Source organism: Monodelphis domestica, chromosome 8 (assembly GCF_027887165.1).
Source record: "Monodelphis domestica isolate mMonDom1 chromosome 8, mMonDom1.pri, whole genome shotgun sequence".
Lineage (NCBI taxonomy): Eukaryota > Metazoa > Chordata > Mammalia > Didelphimorphia > Didelphidae > Monodelphis > Monodelphis domestica.
In genome coordinates, this window is record NC_077234.1 from 184,403,715 (window position 1) to 184,426,376 (window position 22,662).

At 35.2% G+C, this 22,662-nt stretch overlaps 1 long non-coding RNA gene across 1 annotated transcript in view; it reads left to right on the top strand.

The window, feature by feature from the left end:
* Window positions 1–956: 956 nt before the first annotated feature.
* LOC130455996 (uncharacterized) overlaps window positions 957–22,662 on the top strand; it is a 71,976-nt gene continuing 50,270 nt past the window's right edge. Inside the window, exons 1-2 of the long non-coding RNA XR_008914284.1 lie at window positions 957–1,210; window positions 12,665–12,749. This is a non-coding gene — a long non-coding RNA (uncharacterized LOC130455996). The remainder of the gene's footprint in view (window positions 1,211–12,664; window positions 12,750–22,662) is intronic.

Here is a 22,662-nt window from a genome sequence, read left to right on the forward strand (position 1 = left end):
TCTGGGTTACCCTACAAAAGTAAATGAGAACCATGAGGAAACAGCTCTTGAAGAACCAATCTTATCTTTTATCAACTCCAGAAGTATAAGCCCAGGAGCATACTAGAGCTGACTCTACCCAATGAAAGCTCATTGTTAAATTTTCAGTGTGAGCATCTACCCCTCAAATATCAGCAATCACTACAAATTGATTTTTTATTTTATACACATAAGAAAATTTTAATAATGCCAATTACATTAAATTACATTAAATTAATTTTTAATTGCATGAAAATGAGTAATATGGAAATAGGTATCAAGTGATAGCATTTATACAACCCAGTATAATTGCTTGTCTGCTCTGGAAGTGGGGAGGGAAGAGGGGAGGGAAAGAAAATGAATCATGTAAACTTGGAAAAATATTTTAAAAATAAATAAAATAAAAAAATTTAATTATATGAACATTTTTTTTGAGAACCTGGCAGTTTACCAGAAGACTCTTCATATAACTTTAGAGTTATTGCTTGAGGGGGCACCTGGGTGGCTCAGTAGATTGAGAGCCAGGCCTAGAGGTCCTGGATTCAAATCTGACCTGGGACACTTCCTAGATGTGTGACGCTGGACAAATGTCCTAAGCTCTATTGCCTAGCCCTTACCGCTTTCCCGCCTTAGATCCAATGCATAGTATTGATTCTAAGATGGAAGATAAGGTTCTGAAAAATATTATTATTATTATTGCTTGAATTCATCAACAATCCAGTAAGAAGCCTCTGAAAATGAAATCACAAGACTGGAGCCCTGGAAACTGTAGGCTAACAATGCTACTCAGAAGTAAAATTTAAGGCTTTTAAAGGGCTTTAGAGCCATGATCTAATTTGAGTCTTACAACACTCCCGGTCAAGCCACTTTCTTCCGAGCCAGCTGGTTCCGCACTAGCTCTACTCCCCCATTGACGGTCCAGACACCCTTCCTGACGTCGATGTTGAGTTAGTCTGGACACCCAGCAACACTTCGCTGACTAGCCAGTCACTCTCTCTAACCTAGCTCGAACCCGGAATCCGAAATCATTCCAAACAAACTGCAAACCTGACCTCTTTCCCCGCACTCTGCCCTGCCTGCCCAAACTTTGCCTGCTCTGCGGATTACCGACTCCGCGAGAACTCCCTCATGTGTCCTCCTCCTCCAAGGCAGGAGTAATCCCTGCTGGCAGCTGCTCCCTTTTCAGTTACCGGTAAGATACAAATACCCTAGAACGGAGACAACTCGCTGAACGTTATTTTTCAGACACCTGCCTTATATCTAGCTGCCTCGGTCTCATTGGACAACAAGCTGAAGGGAGGGTTTAATAGGAAGAAAGATGGGCAGCTGGGTGACGTGGGAGATAGAGCGCAGATCCTGGAGACACGAAAATTCATCTTCCTGAGTTTAAATCTGACCTCAGGTACTTACTCGCTGTGTGACCCTGGGCAAGTCACTTCACCCTGCTTGCCTCAATTTCCTCATCTGCCAAATGAGTTGGAGAAGGATAGGGCAAACCACTTGAGTATCTTTGCCAAGAAAACTCCAAATGGGGTCAGTAAGAGTCAGGTCTAATTAACAGATATTAAAAAGTCAGAGGGCACAAAACTCTTTTTTCTCTACTTCACAATTTTGCCTAGGGCTAGCCAAAGGACTAGTAAGAAGGGCATCACCAGATGAGTTTTAGGGAATTGATATTCTGGGATTTTTCAATGCACATTTATTGAGCTGAATATTTCACATCTACATAAGATTTTCAGGATTTCAGAATGTTTTTCTCTCAACAAACCTATGCAGAGGCAATAATAAGCTCAGCTATAAGGTCAAACCAAATGCATAGTGAGGATAGGAAGTGTTTGGAGACAGAACTGGTAAAAAACCAAAAAACCAAAATGTGCCATTTTCAGCTTTCTCCAGTCCTGCCAGCATTTCTGCCTTCTCTTGCTTACTTTCTGTGCTGGGTTGTCTAACATCTCGTGCACAATATTTACCCAAACTGAAGTTCAACTGGGGTTAAGACAATAATAATAATTCACATTTATGTAGTGAGGAAATTACTTACATGATCTCATTTGCCTTTCACACTACCCTGTGAGCTAGGTGCTATTATTATCTATTATTAACCCAATTTTACGGGTGAGAAAACTGAGTCTGAAAGAGACTAAGTGGAAGGGGAGGCTGAGAAGGAAGATGCTATCAGCTGAAACCCTGAATTTGGGGAAGTGGGGGAAGCACAATGCTCTCACTTCTCCGAGCTCAGGGGGCATTTAAGATAGAGTCTCTGCCCCCTTTCTCTCCAGTCCTAGTCTCCCAGACTTGTTTCTTTTCTTTTGTCCTTTCTTTAGAGATCTACTATTTCCGGTTGCTCTCAGTTGCTAGGTAACAGAGACTGGCTGCAGTCACACAGGCCAGACGTCTAATCATTTTAGTCATTGAACTGCAGGTCCTTTCCCATGTATCCAAAGCTCTCTTAAAGTTAAATAAACCACCATAGTGATGGAAGCCAACTGAAGCGACCATGTTTCTTTCTAAGGCTTAGTAAAAAGAGAGGATTATTTCAAGCTTCTTGCTTCACATGAATGTTTCTTCTAGTAATATAAGATCATAATAATTCTTATGAATCATTAATTTTTATATAAGAATATAATAATGATCATCTTTACCTTGTTCAATATTCCTATAAAAGTTACTTGAAACCTTCTTGGGGCAAAGAGGGTCACAATGGAAGGCAGGGTGGACTAGACCAGTTCTCTCTCCAAGCATATTATTCACATTAATAATATAGTAATATTGATATCATGTTGTTGATATTAATATGAATGACATATTATAATTATTAATAGTAACAGAATGTTATAAATATGTTATTATGAATATAATGCTGTTAATACATTAATATAAATAACACAAGTAAAGAGAGAGCTGTCCAAACGGGCATAATAGTTCATGCCTTTCTGATGGGGCTCTTTCTACCACAAAAAGGTTTCAAGTAACGTTTATAGGAATATTGAACAAGAAAAAGATCATAAGTACATTAAAATACTGTTTGAGGTTAACATTCCAGAACAGACACCACTCAGTTCCTTCCTGGACTACTTCCCTTCAGCGTTCCTTCCACAATCAATTTCCTAACCTTGAATTTTTTAAGAGAGAAGAATCACCCTAGATGAGTCATGACACCAATCACTTTAGGGGGGAGAAAGCAATGATCCTAGATAGTCAAGAATTAAGTTTGATTACTCCTGTTTCATTTCAAAAGCAAATCCCAGCCTTTTTTTTCTTTATGCTTTCCTAAAAGAAAAAAAAGTTTGGGAAAGGGTTTTAGACTAGAGAAACTGTATTTCTAAAGAAATGGAAAAGGAGGTTTTTATATCACAAATTGTTCAGCCATTCCCAATTGATAGATGTTTCTTCAGTTTCCAGTTCTTTGCTACCATAAAAAGAACTGCTATAAATATCTTAGAATGTATAATTTCTTTTTCTTTTTCCTTGAACATCTTGGGAAGTAAACCTAATAGTAGTATTACTGGGTCTAAATATTTACACAGATTTATAACTTTTTGAGTATAATTCCAGATTGCTCTCCAAAATGGTTGGATCACTTCACAGTTCCACAGACTGTAGCAGTCCACACCTATCTAGGGACAAGGGAAACAGTTAGAATGTAAAGATTGTCTTAGAAGAGAGCATGCTCAGTCTTGCACATGGCTAGTAAAGCCTGTTGACCCTTGATCCCAGCTTCCCCCAGGTTAGGAGAGAAATCAGGTTTCTTTGTGGTCATCTGGCCTGAGACAAACCACACCTATACCTTGTTGTAATTTACAAGTGACCAATGATAATACGCTTGCACTCATCCCTATGTATTGTACACATTTGCATCACAAAGGTAATAAATAGGAGCTCCACAGAAGGCCAGGCCTCTTTGCCACCTCACCTCTCACCTATGTCTGTCTTTCCTTTCCTCCCTCTCTATCTCTCTCTCTCTCACTTGGGACCTAGCCTCTGGCCAGGCACATTTCTTTTCCAATGCTAATACCTAGCTCTTTCTAATTCATCCTATTATTCCTACTTTATTCTCTCAGCCATAAGGTTCGTTAGGTTCCTGCTTGGCTACTAGCCCAAGGAACGTAGGCTAATTCTCTAAATTTGGACTACTGGATGGTTTGTGCCTTTGTGATTTCCAGAGTTTGGAGTTGTGCTGTGAGCTCCATTGATATCAATATGGCCTGGTTTCTGACTCAATTCTGCCATCTCTTACCTGGATCCATCATGCCCCCCACGGAATCCAATCTACTATCCTTTCTCTCTCTCTCCTTGAGGCATTCACAAGCAAGTGTCTCACAGACAATGTATTAATGTTCAATTTTCCCACATCCCCTCCAACATTTGTCTTTTTGCCTTTTTATAATTTTAGTCAATCTGATAAGTATGAGATGATTATCTCAGAGTTGTTTTGATTTGCATTTCTCTAATCAATAATGATTTAGATAAATTTTTGTATAGTTTTTTATAGATTTGATGTTTTTATCCCAAAACTATCTGTGTGTTTTGACCACTTGTCAATTGGGGAATGGCTCATATTCTTATATATTTGACAAAGTTCTCTATGTATTTTAGATATGAGACCTCTATGTGAGAAATTGTCTATGAGAATTGTTCCCCAACTTATGCTTTCCTTCTAATCTTGGCAAAATTAGATTTATTTGTATAGAAAAATTTTAATTTAATGTATTCAGAATTATCCATTTAAACAAGTTGTGGTATATGATTGCAATGAAATATTGTTGTGGTATAAGAAATGACAAACAAGATGATAATCAAAACAACAACAACAACAAAAAAACACAAGAGAGATGTATATGAAGTGATGCAACGTAAAGTGTTCAGAAGTAGGAGAGTGTTGTTCATAATAACAACAATAAAGTATGATCAACTGTGAATGACTTAACTATTATCAAGAAGGCAAGGGTCTCATAACTGACAAATGGTCAAGGGAAATAAATATGCAGTTTTCAGATAAAGAAATCAAACTATCAATAAGCACATGGAAAAGTGTTCTAAATCTCTCATAATTAGAGAAATGCAAACCAAAACAATATTGAGGCACCTCATGCCTAGCAGATTGACCAGTATGACAGTAAAGGAAAATAATAAATGTTGGAGGAGTTTTGGCAAAATTGGGACACGAATGCATTGCTGGTGGAGTTGTGAATTGATCCAATCATTCTGGAAGGCAATTTGAAACTATGCTCAAAGGACTTTAAAAGATTGCATACCCTTTGATTCAGAAATACCACTACTAGGTTTGTACCCTAAATAGATAATAATAATAAAAATGTTTGACAAAAATATTCATATCTGCACTTTTTTGTGGTAGCAAAAAATTGGAAAATGAGGGGATATCCCTCGATTGGGGAATGGCTCAACAAATTGTGATATATGATGGTGATGGAATACTATTGCTGTAAGGAATGATGAACTGGAGGATTTCTGCATGAATTGGAAGAATCTCCAGAATTTGATGCAGAGTGAAATGAGCAGGAAGCAAGAGAACAGTATACACAGAAAGTGAAACATTGTGGAACAATACAATGTAATGAACTTTTCTAATACAAGACAATCCCAAGGGACTTATGAGAAAGAATGCTATCCACATTGAGAGAAAGAACTGTGACTTGAGGTTTTGGTTTTAAAAGATTGCTTCTTTGCAAAAATGAATAATATGGAAATAGGTATAAGTGATAATTTGTATAACCCAGTGGAAGTGCTTATTGGATGGGGGGGGAGGGGTGTGGAGAAAAGGGGAGGGAAAGAAAATGAAATATGTAAACATGAATAAATATTTTTAAAATAAAAAATAAAAGAAAAAGCAAGAATTCAGGACAACTGGGATTCATGGTGAAAAAAGGCAATCCATAGACATAGACATAGACATAGACATAGAAGGAACAGATGGAGTCCAAATGCAAATTGAAACATACCATTCTTCATTTTATTTTCTCCATGAATTTTTCTCATGAAAGCAATATGTTATTTGTTTCACAACATGATGGACATGGAAACATGAATTATATAATAATAATATATATATATAACCTATATCATATTACCTGCCTTCTTGGAGAGGGAGGACAGGGGAGACGGGAAAAATGACACATTTTTGGATATAGACAATTTGGGTATTTGTTTCTCTTGGATAAGCATATTTATTATAATTTATTACACATTTATAACAAATCATATATAGCATGTTATATATAGTTATATATATTATGTTATATATAGTTATATATTATGTTATGTTATATATATATAAATAAAAATAAAAATGAAGATTTTTAACATTTATGTCATATTGAAGTAAGTAAGGTCAATAAGCATTCCTTAAGTACCTACTATGTGCTAAACCCAGGGATATAAAGAAAGGCAGAACAAAAAAATTTTTAAATGGCTCCTGAATTCAATATCCTTCAGCCCTACTACTCCCATGGTGTTAAAACCCTACAGGGGAAGTAGTTTGAATATTAGCTATGCATCCTGGGAAATAGTAGTCCAATGTTTCCATGGAACTATCCTTAAACTCCAGAAGTAACAGATAGGATAGTTCTCAGTTGCTTTATAAGAGTCCAAAGTTCTCCAAAGACCTTTGGTGTCTGTAGCAATACATAATGATTTTTTCACTGATCCAGAATTCTTCTGTGACTTGTTGAAAGACAAATGGCTACTAAGCAGCAGAATAAAAATTTAAACTAAAGTCATCTGGGTCAATGACTAGTAATAACTCCACTCTACCTCAATAAATTCCCATGCCCCAATATATCCTGGCTTAAATAAAATTACCACTCTCATTAAAGAGACAGTGTCAAGTTAGGAGCCACTAAAGACCTACAAACACGGTTGCCTGATTAAATTTCTTCCAGGAAGAAGGCCATGGATTCAAGTTATAGAAGGAACTAGTTCTAGTTCTAGATTCCATTTTCTGATCACACAGAAAACTACAACAGAGATTCTTTCCCCAAAAGTATTTTTTAGTCCATATAAATGAAAATTATCAAAGGACACAGATTTTAAAATCTGTTCCAGATCCTCAGCCTGAACTAAGGAAGTTAATTTCATTAGGGAGACATAAATGCCATAAGCCAGAGGGGTTAGGGGGAGGCTTGCCTGAACTCCAGTATAAGTAATGAGAGGTATAGTTTCAATGATCAAAACATTATTAAAATTATTAATAAATATAATTTTGTGAATTCTATTGTTAGAACAATGAGAAGAAAGAAATACCATCAGGGTGGATATGTAGAGGAGAGTATTGGAGGACTTGCTAGGAGTCCAGAATACTGCATTGAGATGCTTTTGCTATCTTATAGCTGCTACTTACAGCTGCCCTGATTTGGATTTGACTTCCCTTAATATCTCTAATTAGGATGTTTTGGTAGCAGGGCTGCTGGTTTAACCTTAAGCTACCAGTAGTGATTATTGGGAGCTTCAGGGAGTCTGGATATTAGGATGGAGAGCCCAAGTAGTATACACCTATCATTTGGGCTCATGAGTGTTTACTTCAAGCAAAGCCTTGGAGTACTCATATACTTTCCTTTCTTATAAAGTCAGACTAAGAATGTTGGTTTCATGAATGGGTCCTGTGCTATCCTTTCTCCTTCAAATTTAGGTGGGGCTATGATAAAAAGATTTACCCAAGTCATTTCTGGAGTCACTCCCATACCAAAGAGGGTCAGTGTCAGTCAATCAGACAATCCAAATTTATCAAGTAACTGCTATATGCCATATACCATGGAAAAGTCAAAATGGGTTCATATCTGGCCATCAGATGTCACATATTCTGAAGCCTATAACCCAAGACCAATTGGCAAGTGGTGAAAGGATATAAACAGATAATTCTTATTTGAAGAAACTAAAATTATTTTTAGTTATATGAAAAAATATTTCTAATTACTATTAAATGCAAATTAAAACAACCCTAAGGTACTACCCCACACCCAACAGACTGGTTAACATGACTAAAAAAGGAAAATGTTTAAGGGATATGGAAAAATTGGAATACTAGTACACTGTTAATGGAACTGATATAACCATTCTAGATAGCAATCTGGAACCATGCCCAAAGGCCACCAAACTGCATATCCTTTGATCCAACAATACCATCACTAGATCTATAGTCCAAAGACATCACAGATAGGGGAAAAGAACCTACTTGTACAAAAATATTTAGGGCAGCTCTTTTTGTTGTGACAAAGAACTAGAAACTGAAGGAGTATCTATCAGTTGGAAAATGGCTGAACTAGCTGTGATACATGGTTGTAATGGAAAAACTATTATGCCATAAAAAATAATGAAAAGGATGATTTCAGAAACACCTGGAAAGACTTATATGAAGTGAAACAAAGTAAATTAAGCAGAAGTGGGAGAACAGTATATTCATAACAGCAATATACTATGACATCAATTACGGATGAATTAACTATTATCAGCAATGCAAGGATCCAGGACAATTGTAAGGGACTCATGCCATAGAAAGAACTAATAGTGTCTGAATGTAGATTGAAGCATACCATTTTTCACTTTATTTTCTCCATGAATTTTTTTCTAGTATAAGTGATATATGTCTTCTTTTACAACATAATGAACATGAAATTATTTATTGTATAGTAACATATGTACAACCTATATCATATTATGTGCCTTCTTGGAGAGGAGGGAGGATTTGGAGGGGTCAAAGTAGTAGGGAGAGAAAACATGAATTGTAAAATGTCAGAAAATAATTATTAAAATTTGCATTCATATGTAATCTGGAAACAGATTTATAAAAAGTTTAATATGCATTATTAGCATTTTCTCTATCATTTTAAGATCATTCTCTATCTCTATTCTCTATCAATTTAAGATTTCAATCAAGCCCTGAATTATAAATTTGCCTGTTTTTGAGTTGTAAATGCTTCTAGTTCAAGCCTGCTCCAGCACACCCTTGCTGTGGTCACACAGGTAGGGTCAGAGGAGGGATTTGAACTTAGGTCTTCTCAAATCCAGAATCAGGGATCTTCCTACCATAATAAGTTATTTTAATAGATGAGTCCTAGGCACTTGCCTAAATCATATCAAGATTGAGTGACTTGCCCAGGATTATACAGATTGTTCGGGGAAGACTTGTACTTCTGGTGTGAGGGAGGACTTTTCTAGGTTCCTTTCCTCCTTTGGTGTCTGTCTGACCCCTAACTCTTACCAATGGCCCCAAGAAGCACTAGTATACACAGCAGCCACACCCCAGTAAATCATCTAATCAGGCAGGTGAAACCAGGTTACCAGGTGACTGGCAGGTCTCAAACCCATAAGTGAGGAGTGACCACCCAGGCAAGTGAAGACTTCCTCAGGCAGAAAAGGCAATAAGAACAATTTGTTCCAATAACAATAAGGGTGACTGAAGCAGATACCATGGAGCACTTAGAGCTGGGTCAGACATTGAAAACACGGAGGTCATCCACTGCACCCAGGCCATTTCCAGTTGTCTTGTATTTTGTTTTGCCACTGAATTGGGATGTCCTTGGAAGAGAGAGTAAAACTGATGACTTTGTGTAGCTCTGCTTCACTTAAATCCTATCTATGCCTGTGAAAATTTGACACCAGCCTGTCGCCCTTTTTGTGGAAGCTCAAAGTAGCTTTTGGATTTTAAAGGAAAAAAAGTGTAATCTTAAAATCTAAGCTACAACTGCTCCTCTCCCCTCCATAAGGGTGGAGATAAACTCTTTGTTTCTCTGTAAACAAGCCTTTTAAGACAACTGTAGCCCAGAAAAGTGAACATGGGCACTGTGCAGGCAGAATGAGGTCCAAGTTCTCCAATCCACAAGGCTTGGGAAAGGGCCATCCTGAAGAGCATAAATTGGAGTAGGGGGAGGGCATCGGGACTTTTCCCTTGGAATTCCAGAATGAGTAGATGTGTGGTCAGGTTTAGGCCTGGTGGAGGGAGGGGAGAAGATGACCGGCCACATGTGGCTGATGCCTTCTCTTTCTTTGACTCATTTTTTTATTATTGAATAAATAATTGCAAAATAAGATAATGGTCTCCTGAGAATTTTAATCATAACATGCCCAAGTCAAAAGACATGACCTGCTGTCATTTTGGTCCTCTTCTAGTAAGAAAAACTAACCAATCAACAGCTAGTATCAGAGGAAGAGGATGTGAAGCCAGGTCTCTTATTCCTAGCTCAGGATCCTATCTCTTATGTTATAGTATCTACACAGATAAAGTGATAGTTACAGCTATCTGTATGATTAATCATCAAGTCTGTATCAGGAGAGTAAGAATAGGTAAACAGGCTCAGAGTTCTGATTGCTACTGAGGTCTATGGCAACGGAGTGGCTTCCCATGAGAGTGTGCAAGTGTGTCTATGACCAATATAGGAATCTGTTTTGCTTGAATAGCTTATTTGTTACAAGGGTTTTGTTTTTCCACTTTTTTCCCTCAGAAGAGGAGGGAAAGTGAGGAGAAAAAAATATTCAATAAGAAAAAAAATTTAACTTAAAAATGAATTCATGACCAATTCAAGACCACGCCAGATCTTGGTTTAATCATGTAAAACGAAGTGGTTGCAGTAGGTCTTTAAATTCATGATTTTAATTTTTTTATAGTTCTGTGTTTCTTTTATGTTCCAGAATAGTATTGTAGAACGTATGCTGGTCTTGAAGTCAGGAAGACCTAGGTATAAATTGGAGCTCTGGGTCTTTCTAATTATGTGGCCGTGAGCAAGAAACTTAACTTCCATGAGTATTGGTTTTCTTATCTGGGAATAAGGATGACTATACTAACCACCTTAGAGCCTCATTAGGAGGAAAGCTCCTTGTAAATCTTAAAGGAATGTAGAAATGACTTGTTATTTAATAAAACTCCACCATTTCCACATCCAGGTGTCTGCTTTCCTTGGTCACTGAATATAATCAAGAATCAGAAAATATAGACTTTATTCTTGGCTTCCTCACAAACCATTCTACCTCTCTACAACCCCCAGGTGACCTTATAAAAGTCATTTAAAATTCTCCAGGCTTGGGTTCCTCATTTGTAGAATGAGGATAATAATACCTGCCTCCCACCTGTCTGGGAGGATTAATTAGATGATGTCTGAAAAGTACTTGGGCTCCTCAAAGCAAAGTGTCAAATAAATGCAAGGTATTAAAAATAGAAGCTAAACCAGAGGACTTTTTTTCACCTGAGGGTAGAATTTTCCTGTGCAGTTCAATAAACTCTCTGCATTCACTGAGGCAGCATAAGCTGTGATTATGATTAAAGGTGAATAGGAGCAGCTCAATATGTGAAATTGGGAAGCCATGAAATTTTATAAGGCACCAAACGAAAAAAACAACACTATGATTAGATGCCAAGAATGGATAATATAGCCTGCTCTCTGGCCAAAAGACATAGTTACAGAAGATACCTAGATAACAAGGATCAGATCCCATGCTCTCATGACCTGAAGATAAATAGACCTGGGTCATTTTTTTTCTCCTGTGACCTACTATATGACTGGTTCAATCTCTTAAATTTCATGGACCCAAGTTTTTCCATCAGTAAAAAATAGAAATTGTGGAACTTATCCCCACTGTGGCGACAGAAGCATTTGCTTACTGTTTCCTCCAAAGAGGTTGGAATTTTCCAAGTTTCATTTTACCTATAAGAGGTGCCAGACCCTACAGAGAGAAGAATTGAATGGGTTAGGAAATTTACTAAGTATCACAAGATACAAGAGGAAGTAAGATAGAACTAGCTGCTTGAGATAATGGTTTCCCAAGGTCAGTCCAATGTTTTCTTTAAAATATTCAGGATCAAGAAATTAATATGTCCAACATTGGTTAAATGATAGTAAAGGACAGTAGAATAGCTGTTTGAAAGAAATTTCCCTTCTTAAAAAAATCCTTACCTTCCACCTTAGAGTCAATAGTGTATACTGGTTCCAAGGCAGAAGAATGATAAGGGCTAAGCACTAAGGTTTAGTGTCTTGCCCAGGGTCACACAGCCAGGAAGTATCTGTGGCCAGATTTAAACCCAGAAATTCCCATCTCTGGGTTTGGCTCTCAATCCATTGAGCCACCTAGCTGCCCCTGCCACCTCCCTTTTGAAAGAAAATAGAATTTCATCTTCCATCTTTGTAAAGGATGACTTTAAAAAAAACTTTGATTATCAGAACAGGTGATGCAGTGTCATATAGACTTAATACTATTCACCTTTTTTTTATAAGATGTCATTAGTCTCTCAGATGAGAAAGTTAATAATATGGCATCTTCCATTGAGAAATTTAGTAACAGGTAGAGAGAAGTGGGAGATCCATCTAATTACAGTGCACATGAGTTAATATAGTCATTATAATGGAAAAACTCAATCATTTTTACAGTTTTCTTCCAAGTATATTGTCATCTGATGGCAGCAGATGTGAGATCTCAGTTTTCCTACCAAAAATAGTCTTATCACAGACAGGAGGTGGCATGATGTTCTTCACCCTCTCAAACTGTGCTGATGAATAAGCTGCCCATTTCCAGATTGAAGGAAGACAAACTATCCCCATGAGATTTTACATGCACTGCAAAACAATTTTCTTTGCCTTTATGTACAAGTTTTTGTTCTTTTGCATTAATGATTCTGCTTTTCCAATCATTTTTGTATCTTCAGTTACATAAATTTATGGAAGGAAAGTGAGATGCCAAATTTAGATAAGGCAGAGATGCTGCTCTCGTGGAGTTTATCATCTTTCAAGGTAATGTGACATGTATACAAAAAATCCAATTCAAAATATGCCCATAAAATAGACATCAAAAAGTAAAAAATTCCTCTTTCAATGGAAACACCACTTCTCAAGTCATAGGACATTCTGTTTTTTCTCCCCAGAAGTAATAAAACCACTAATTCTTGAACATTTGGTTTCCTTCCAAATTCATGCAGGCACACCTATTGTATGTGTTGTCTTCCCATGTACAATGAAAGTTTCTTGAGGCCAGGGGCTGCTTTATTTATTGTATTTACATCCCTAGGACCTAAAGCAATTCCAGACCCTTAGTATATGCTTATTGATTAATTCATTCATTCATTATAATTAAAGGACATTAGTTAACCATGAGCAGTAGCAATGGCATTGGTTTAAGAACTAAATACAAAAATTCTTTCATTCCTTCCTTTACCAAGTATTTATGGTTTACCGGTTGAACTTTTTAGAATTTGTCTTCTATCCACACAGAAAAATGTAGCCAACAAGTAGATAGTCTGTCAAAATAGAATCACTTTCATTTTACAACTCTGAGTTTTAAGGCAAAGCAGTAAAACAGACCTAGCGAGGACCACAAGGGGATGCAATTGATGGTGGTTTATAACTCGTGGAGACTTTATTTCATAATTATACTTTATACATTATTGGCATGACAGCAAAGTTTCATCTAATCCCAGCTTAGATATCAATTTACTCAAGCTGCATCTGGTTTAATCAGCTTCATAGGTAGAGTTACCAATATAGAAAACTGGTGCTCAAATTTTAATAACAAGTTACCAAGTGCTTTAAGAACATTATTTCATTTGCTTTTCACAACTCTGTGAGGAAAGTAGTCCAAGGATTGCAACCTCCATTTTATAGATCAGAAAACTAAGACGCAGGAGATGGGGAATTCCCTAGCTCAATTTAACAGAGCTGGTCAATAAGAGGGCAAATTCTCAAATGCCAAATTCTCAAAAAAAAAAAAAACTCTTTTCTGGTCACCTACTATTTATTCATCTCACATAAAAATATTTGTCTTAGGGAAATTCGTGAGATAGATAAAGTCTGTCTTCAATGCCATTCCATGTCCCTTTCTTTAAAAAGTTTTTTTTTCAGTATTACATATCAATACAATTTTTAATATTCATTTTCTGACATTTTTCAATCGATATTCTCTCCCTTTCTCCCACCTCCCTTCAACACTTTGTTGGTGGTAAATAGAAATACTAAAGATTTGTGGGAGTTTATTTTATATCCTGCAATTTTGCTAAAGTTGTGAATTGTTTTTATTAGTTTTTGGTTGATTCTTTAGATATGCCAACATATCATTTGCAAAGAGTTATAGCTTTACTTCCTCATTGCCTATTCTAATTCCTTTATTTCTTCTCATATTGTTATAGCTAGCACATATAGTATGAGGGTTCTAGCTTATCTCCAATATAGATGTTTGTTTATGGTTTTAAATAGATGCTAGTTACAATTTTTAGGGATGTTCTATTCATTACAGTGTTTTATAGACTCTTTATTAGAAATCGGTATTGTATTTTGTCAAAAACTTTTTCTTCACTTATTGAAATAATCATATGACTTTGTTATTGATTTGGTCAATTATGCTGATAATTTTCCTAATATTGAACCATCCCTATAGTCCTGGTATAAAACCAATCTGACCACAGTGTATGATCTTTGGTGTTATATTATTATAATCTCCTTGCTAGTACTTTGTTTAAGATTTTTGTATCAATATTCATTGGGGATATTGATCTTTAGTTTTCTTTCTCTATTTTTGCTCTTCGTGGTTTAGGTATCAACACTGTATTTGTGCCATAAAAGGAATTTTGTAGAGTTTCTTCCTCAGCTACTTTTCCAAATAGTTTTTATAGAATTGGAATGAATTGTTCTTTAATCATTTGGTACAATTCACTTGTGAATTAATCTGGCCATGGGCTTCTTTTGTAGAGTTAATTGATGTCTTGTTCAATTTCTTTTCTGAGATGGAATTGCTTAAGTATTTTATTTCCTCTTCTATTAATCTAGGCAATTTATATTTCTTTAAACTCAACTATTTCACTTAGATTATCAGATTTATTGGTACATAATTGAGCAAAATATCTCCTTATAATTGCTTTAACTTTACCCTTTTCATTTTTAATACTGATAATTTGCTTTCTTTGTAATAAAGAAATTAATAAACTAATCAAATCAACCAATGGTTTATCTTTTTTGTTTGTTTTTTAATATAAAACCAGCTCTTATTTACTAATTCAATGGTTTTCTTAGTTTCAATTTTATTAATCTTACCTATGAGTTTTAGGATTTATTATTTGGTGTTTAATTAAGGGTTCTTACTTTGTTCTTTTTCCAGCTTTTTTTAGTTGTACACCTAGATCTACTCTTTTTATTATCTTGATATAAGAATTTAGAGATAGAAACTTTCCCTCAAGTACTGCTTTGGCTATATCCCCAAAATTGTCTCCTTATTTTTATTGTATGTTATCTCCTTGTTTTTATTCTCTGTAATGAAATTGTTGATTGTTTCTATGATTTATTCTTTGGACTACTCATTTTTTAAGATAAGGTTATCTGGTTTCCAATTAATGTTTAGTATTTTTTCTCTAGCCCTTTTTTCCATATCATTTTTATAGCATTATGTTCTAAAAAGGTTGCATTTAATATTTCTGCTTTTCTGCATTTGAATGTGAGGATTTTATGCCCTACTATATGATTGATTCTTATGAAGGCACCATGTACTGTGAAGAAAAAGGCATATTTCTTTTGATTCCAATTCCGTTTTCTCCAAAAGACTGTCAAGTCTAACTTTTCTAAAATTCTATTCACCTCCTTAATTTCTTTCTTGTTTATTTTTTATTTTATCTATCTCATTCTAAGAAGGGAAGGTTAATGTCCTCTATTAATATAGTTTTATTGTCTATTTTGTAAGAAATTAAAATATCTGGGCTATCATTCTGAGCTGAATCTTTAATTATGGAAATAAGAACTGGGGGTCTCACCACACACAGCCTGTGGCAAAGACCTCTTTTGGATGTTCACAGTTATTTTTATAGAGTTTGACAGTTAATACAAGTCAATGATTAACACCAAATGAACAGAATATGTTGCTGAAGTATAGGAAATATCTGCCTAGAGAGTTGATAAATTCCAAATAAAGGTTTAAGATAGGTAGCCCTCATTTGCATTTGTCCATCTGGTGATTTAGCACTAATTAAGACTTCTTGTTTGGACATTAGAAGGATTTACAAAGATCAGGGCCTCAGTTAAATGTCTTAATCACTAGAATATATAATTCATAGTATGTCCCAAGCACTTTTAATTATTACAGTTTGAAAGTAACAATAACAGAAAATATGGGAATGACTCTGATCAGAATACAATTTTCGGTCATTTCTAATTGATACTACAAATAATAGACTAATATAATCATATATAACATACTAATATTGAGAGTAAACTTAAAATTACACCAGAAGGCATCTTTCTGGACTGTAAACTGAGGAAACTATAGTGATTATAACTCCTTCACAAAAACAAATACTATCTTGCCCTCGTAATAAATTCCTAATTTCTATAACTGACTCAATCAATGATTATTTCTGTTATCTTTATTAGGAATCAAGAATCAGTCAAGCTGAACACTTAACATTCTAAAGTTAATAACAGATCCTCTTAATTTTATTGGTATCTATAATATTCTAATACTCCACTCTATTTCTTTTCTATTACTGTTTTAATGGATATCTTGTATACTTTATATATAGTAAATATAGTAAACTATACACTTTTTTACCTGGGTTTAACTCATTTTAAAATCATAGTTGCACTAACTGATTATATGTGACTTTGTTTTAAAATTGCTGATATAAAGTAATAATGGCAGTTTTTGTTTCAATTTCCTCTTGTAACTCATGTAGTTTCTCCATTAGGAATCTGGATGCTATGCCATTTTGTGCATTACTTCATCATCTACTATTCTTTCTCTCAATATATAAGTTACTTCCTTAATACTTTTAGGACAATTTTCACTTTTACTTTCAGATCATAATTGCTAACCCTGCTTTTTAAACTTTAGCTGAAGCATTGTAAATTTTACCCTCGTTCTTTACTTTTATTTCATGTGTTTCTCCCTATTTTAAATTAATTTCTTGTAGACAGTATATTGCAGGATTCTAACTTTTAATTCATTCTGATATCCTTTTCCATTTTATGGGTGAATTTGCCCCATTCAAATTTACAGTTATGATCACTAACTGGGTGTTTCTCTCCATTTTATTTTTCTCATTTATTCTTCTCCCTCCTTTCAACATTTCCCTATTCACAAATGAGGTTTTTTTTTTTTGCTATTTGTCTGCCTTTCTTTTCTTTCCTCCTTCCTTTTTTACTTCCTTATTGAGTAAGAATGATTTTTATATCTGAGTATGGATATTATTCCCATTTTGTATCAATTCTAATGAGAGTAAGGTTAAAGCATTACTCTCAACCATCTTCTCTAACACTGTATTAATTCTTACATGCCTCCTCATGTGAGATAATTTATCCCCAACTTTCTCTCCTTTACTCTTTTCTAAATATATTTCTCCTTCTTATCTTTTGACTGGTTTGGAGGGAGGGATATCATCTAATCATATTCAACTTATTTTCTATTCTCTATCTATATATATGCTCTTATTCATTACCCCAATAATAATAAAATTCTTTAGTATCTTCAGTACTGAAAGTACTTTGGGTATCTTAGGTACTTCAAATATCATATATATCTTAATCATCTTAGTTATCACCTTCTAACTAGTAGTGTAATCATTTTAAACCCATGGTTTTCCTAGATTATCTTAACTATATTAAGTAATTTAGACATCTCTGGCACCATAGAAATCTTAAGTATCCTAGCTATCATTTTCCCATGCAATATGTTTAGTTTAATCCCATGTATTCTCCTGAGTTTTTTTCTGTTCACCTTGTTTATGCATCTCTTAAGTGCTGAATTTCATTATCAAAATTTCTTTTTGGTTCTGGTTGTTTTTCAGCAATTCTTTGCAAGATTAAAATTAATAACCAATAACTCCAAGTATTATATTTTATAAGATTTATTAATAATCACTTGAAGTAGAAGAAATAAAAGGACAAAAGTAAAAACTTCAGTAAAAGCCAGCTTTCCCAGCCATGATCAGGGAAATAGAGAGCACAAGGGTGGAGCTACACAAAACTTATATCCTCCCTATGTTAGCACATAATGTGAGAAGGAACATGGGAAGCTGGAAAGAGAGTTCCTGGAGAGCAAATCCAAATTATACAATCCCACCCCCGTGATTCCATTGTGAAATTAGTATGTAGAAATCACCCAGGTTTACATGCCTAGTTTCCCCAAAGAATCAGTACACATAACCAACTTACATCTCTAAACATCTTTAACTAGAGGTACATAGAATATTGCACTTTTTAAGGGGAAATTATAATAATTTGGAGAGAAGAGGTAAATAAAAGAAAAAAAACAAAACCAATGTTAGGTACATTGACAAAAAGCCAATTGGGGGCAGTTCCCTTTGGCATAGGAGTACACATTTGAAATATATGTGTTCAACCCCCCACATTTAAATTTCATTACACCCCAAAGTTTATTCAGGGTTTTTTGGTACATTGTGTGGTTTCTGCAGGTTTCTTTATGGTGCCTTCTCCAAACAGTTCTGTCTCTTGATTTGGGGAGGTAACAAGTTTCTTATCCTAGAATTACTCTCCAATAAGAAAAAATTTTATAAATATAGAATTTTATGACAATAATACAATCCTCCCTGAGGAGGGTATTGACCAACACATGGGTCTCCCAGGAATACAGGGCTGAGTTATGAGGTATATGAATCAATTATCAAAAGAAAATAAAAAACATTAAAAAAATAAAAGAGATACCAATAACTTCTAGATGAAACATTAAATATCAAAGTCTCATGTGTAAAAATTCTAAGTAAGAAAAAAATAAGCCTATAACAGGTCCTTGAACCAGGGCTCAATTGAAGTGATTTATGTTCCACAAGCCTGTATTAGGAATTTTGCACTTACCCAATCAGCATCAAGGATTAAAGCAAATTGCCAAAGAAAGAGAAAATGGACTAGATTTTTGAAGCAGTCCCTGGTCTGATTTTGCCTTTTCTCTCAAGGATAGGGGAGCCAAAATGACAACCAAACTGAAATACTTAGCAGAAGTCTGGATCGGGCACAAAGAATTCTATGTCTGACTTTGCAAATATCTGCTCTCTCAAACCCCAAAATAATTTCAGGTCCCCTTTCTTGGCACAGAATCTCATCAATCCCACCAGGATTGGTTGGGCTCCTTGACCTTGTGCTCCTTGGCATTATGCAGTGGCTCTTTTATGATCCCTTCTCCTGGAGTCAGATACAATCATTAATCAAAGTCCCATAGTATTTAACAATCAATGGCAGGTTTCCATAGTCTAAAGCTTTTGCATATGCATTGATATTAGGTGTAAAGAGACATTTTAAACTTATTCTAGTGCAAAGTCAAAAAACAATTAATACTAGTAACATGTGCTTCAAGTAAAAAAAATGAGAGAAAAAACCTCAAATACTCTATTGCACATATAAGGAAAACAATAATAAAAATTTTTTAAGCAAAAATATATAGTGCACAATCAGTGACATGCTATGTTACCCAAGGAGAGGCAGAATACTAAGGGTTCTCACTCAAAAATGAGATCCATTTCCTTTTGAATTTGGTCATTATCCACAGTGTGAGTGCACTTAATTTTCATCATGTAACAGCTTTTTTTAAAAAATGAATTTATTTTTTTATTTGGTCAATTTCAACCATTATTCCTTGGTTACAAAAATCATTTTCTATTCCTCTCTCTCCTCCCACCGTGCAATTCCACTGGGTATTACAAGTGTCCTTGATCAGAATCCATTTCCATATTGTGGGTATTTGCACTAGGGTATTCATTTAGAGCCTACATCTCCAATCATATCCCCCTCGACCCATGTAATCAAACAGTTGTTTTTCTTTGGTATTTTTACTCCCACAGTTTTTCCTCTGAATGTGGATAGTGTTTTTTCTCCTACATGCCTCTGGGTTGTTCAGGATCACTGCATTGTCACTAATGGAACAGTCTATTACATTCGATTGTACCACAGTGTATCAGTCTCTGTGTACAATGTTCTCCTGGTTCTGCTCCTTTTGCACTGCATCACTTCCTGGAGGTTGTTCCAGTTCCCATGCAATTCCTCCTCTTTATTATTCCTTTGAGCAAAATAGTATTCCATTGCCAACATATACCACAATTTGTTTAGCCATTCCCCATCTGAAGGGCATCCTCTCATTTTCCAATTTTTTGCCACCACAAAGAGCACAGCTATGAATATTCTTGTATATGTATTTTTCCTTATTATCTCCTTGTGGTACAAACCCAGCAGTGCTATGGCTGGGTCAAAGGGCAGACAGTCTTTTAGCACCCCTTGGGCATAGTTCCAAATTGCCTTCCAGAATGATTGGATCAATTCACTACTCCACCAGCAATGCATTAGTGTCCCAATTTTGCCACATCCACTCCAGCATTCATTACTTTCCTTTGCTGTCATGTTGAACAATATGCTAGGTGTGAGGTGATACCTCAAAGTTGTTTTGATTTTCATCTCTCTGATTATAAGAGATTAAAACACTTTTTCATGTGCTTATTAATGGTTTTGATTTCTTTGACTAAAAATTGCCTATTAATGTCCCTTGCCCATTTATCAATTGGAGAATGGCTTAATTTTTTGTACAATTGATTTAGCTCTTTGTAAATTTGAGTAATTAGACCTTTGTCAGAGGTTTTTGTTATGAAGATTGTTTCTCAGTTTGTTATTTCCCTTCTGATTTTGGTTACATTGGTTTTGTTTGTACAAAACCTTTTTAATTTGATGTAGTCAAAATTATTTATTTTACATTTCGTGACTCTTTCTAACTCTTGCTTGGTTTTAAAACCTTTCCCTTCCCAAAGGTTTGAAATGTATACTATTTGGTGTTCACATAATTTATTTATAGTTTCCTTCTTTATATTCAAGTCATTCACCCATTTTGAGTTTATCTTGGTTTAGGGTGTGAGGTATTGATCTAAGCCTAATCTCTCCCACACTGTCTTCCAATTTTCCCAGCAGTTTTTATCAAATAGTGGATTTTGGCCCCAAAAGCTGTGATCTTTGGGCCTATCATAGACTGTTTTGCTGAGGTCACTTACCCTAAGTCTATTCCACTGATCGTCCTTTCTGTCACTTATCCAGTACCAAATTGTTTTGATGACCACTGCTTTATAATATAATTTGAGATCTGGGACTGCAAAGCCACCTTCCTTTTCCTTTGTATTTTTTTCATTATTTCCCTGGATATCCTTGATCTTTTGTTCTTCCAAATGAACTTTGTTATGATTTTTTATAATTCAGTAAAAAAGTTTTTTGGAAGTTCAATGGGTATGACACTAAATAAATAGATAAGTTTGGGTAGGATGGTCATTTTTATTATGTTAGCTTGTCGTACACATGAGCAATTAATGTTTTTCTAATTGCTTGTATCTAGTTTTAGTTGTATGGAAAGTGTTTTGTAGTTGTTTTCATATAGTCCCTGTGTTTGTCTCAGCAGATAGATTCCTAAGTATTTAATAATATCTAGGGTGATTTAGAATGGAATTTCTCTTTCTAATTCCTGCTACTGAGATGTGTAGGAGATAAATAAAAATGCTGATGACTTATGTGGGTTTATTTTGTATCCTGCAACTTTGCTAAAGTTTTGGGTGGGAGCTTTTTCACCCTCTTATAGTGTGGACATGCCCAAATCTCATGTACCTTCAATGCTGCGCCCTTCTATAGGGTCCCTCCTTTCTTATGAAAATGGTTTTAATGATCTTTTGAGGTAGTCTATATTGGTGGGTGCTAGGGAGAGGAAGTGTCTTGCGTCTAGACTGCCACCATGCTTACCCAGATGTTCAAGTAATTGCTTTTTAAAACAGTAGTGCAGTAGATAATGCACATTCAAAGAAGTACCAAAATTCACCAAAATCATAAGAAAACATCAACTTCTCCAAAGGTTACTAATACAGATTTTGTCCAACTAGTTTATGGACTTTTTTAATGGCATTTTCTCCAGTCTAGACATAGGAAGGTACAAATAAAGACAGTGCAACAGAATATATATATATATATATATAGCTAATAGCCAAAACAGTGTAACAGAATATTATAGATTAAATTGATGTGTAAACTTAAAAACAAAACTAAATCTTAAAACAAACAAATCAGCAAATATAATGTTTGACAGGATACAGTCACTCTATCTATAGAACGTTCTCTCTTTACATGTGAGCAATGGATCCAAGAGTCCTTTTCTCCAATTTTGATGGCTGTTGGAATGGCTAACAGGATTTGGAATGGACTTTCCCAGGCAGGCTGAGTTGCACTAGTGAGCTGGAAGTTTTTTATGCATACCTTGTCACCAGGGTTCAAGTCATGTGAGAAGTTTATAGGTCTTGCTTGTACAGCAGCTATAGATTCATGGAGTTCTTGTAATTTGATTTGCAAATTCTGTATACAAGAGGCACTAGAAATGTCTTTCCCTAGTAATGATGTTTATGCAGGACAGAAAGACTTAGCCTGCTTAGGGGGATGTCCAAAATGCATTTCAAAGGTTGAGATGTGTAGATCTCCCTTGGGCCTGCTTTGAAGATAAAGTAGGGCCAGAGGGAGAATCTCAGGCCTTTTAAAATGAGTCTCAGTGCACAATTTTCCATTCATAGTTTTAAGATCTCTATTCATTCTCTCAAGTTGGCCTGAGCTCTGGAGATGGTATGGTACATAGAATTTAGGTGTTATTCCCAAACAAGAATAAATCTAAGACAGAACCAAATCAATAAAATGAGTTCCTCTGTCTGAATCA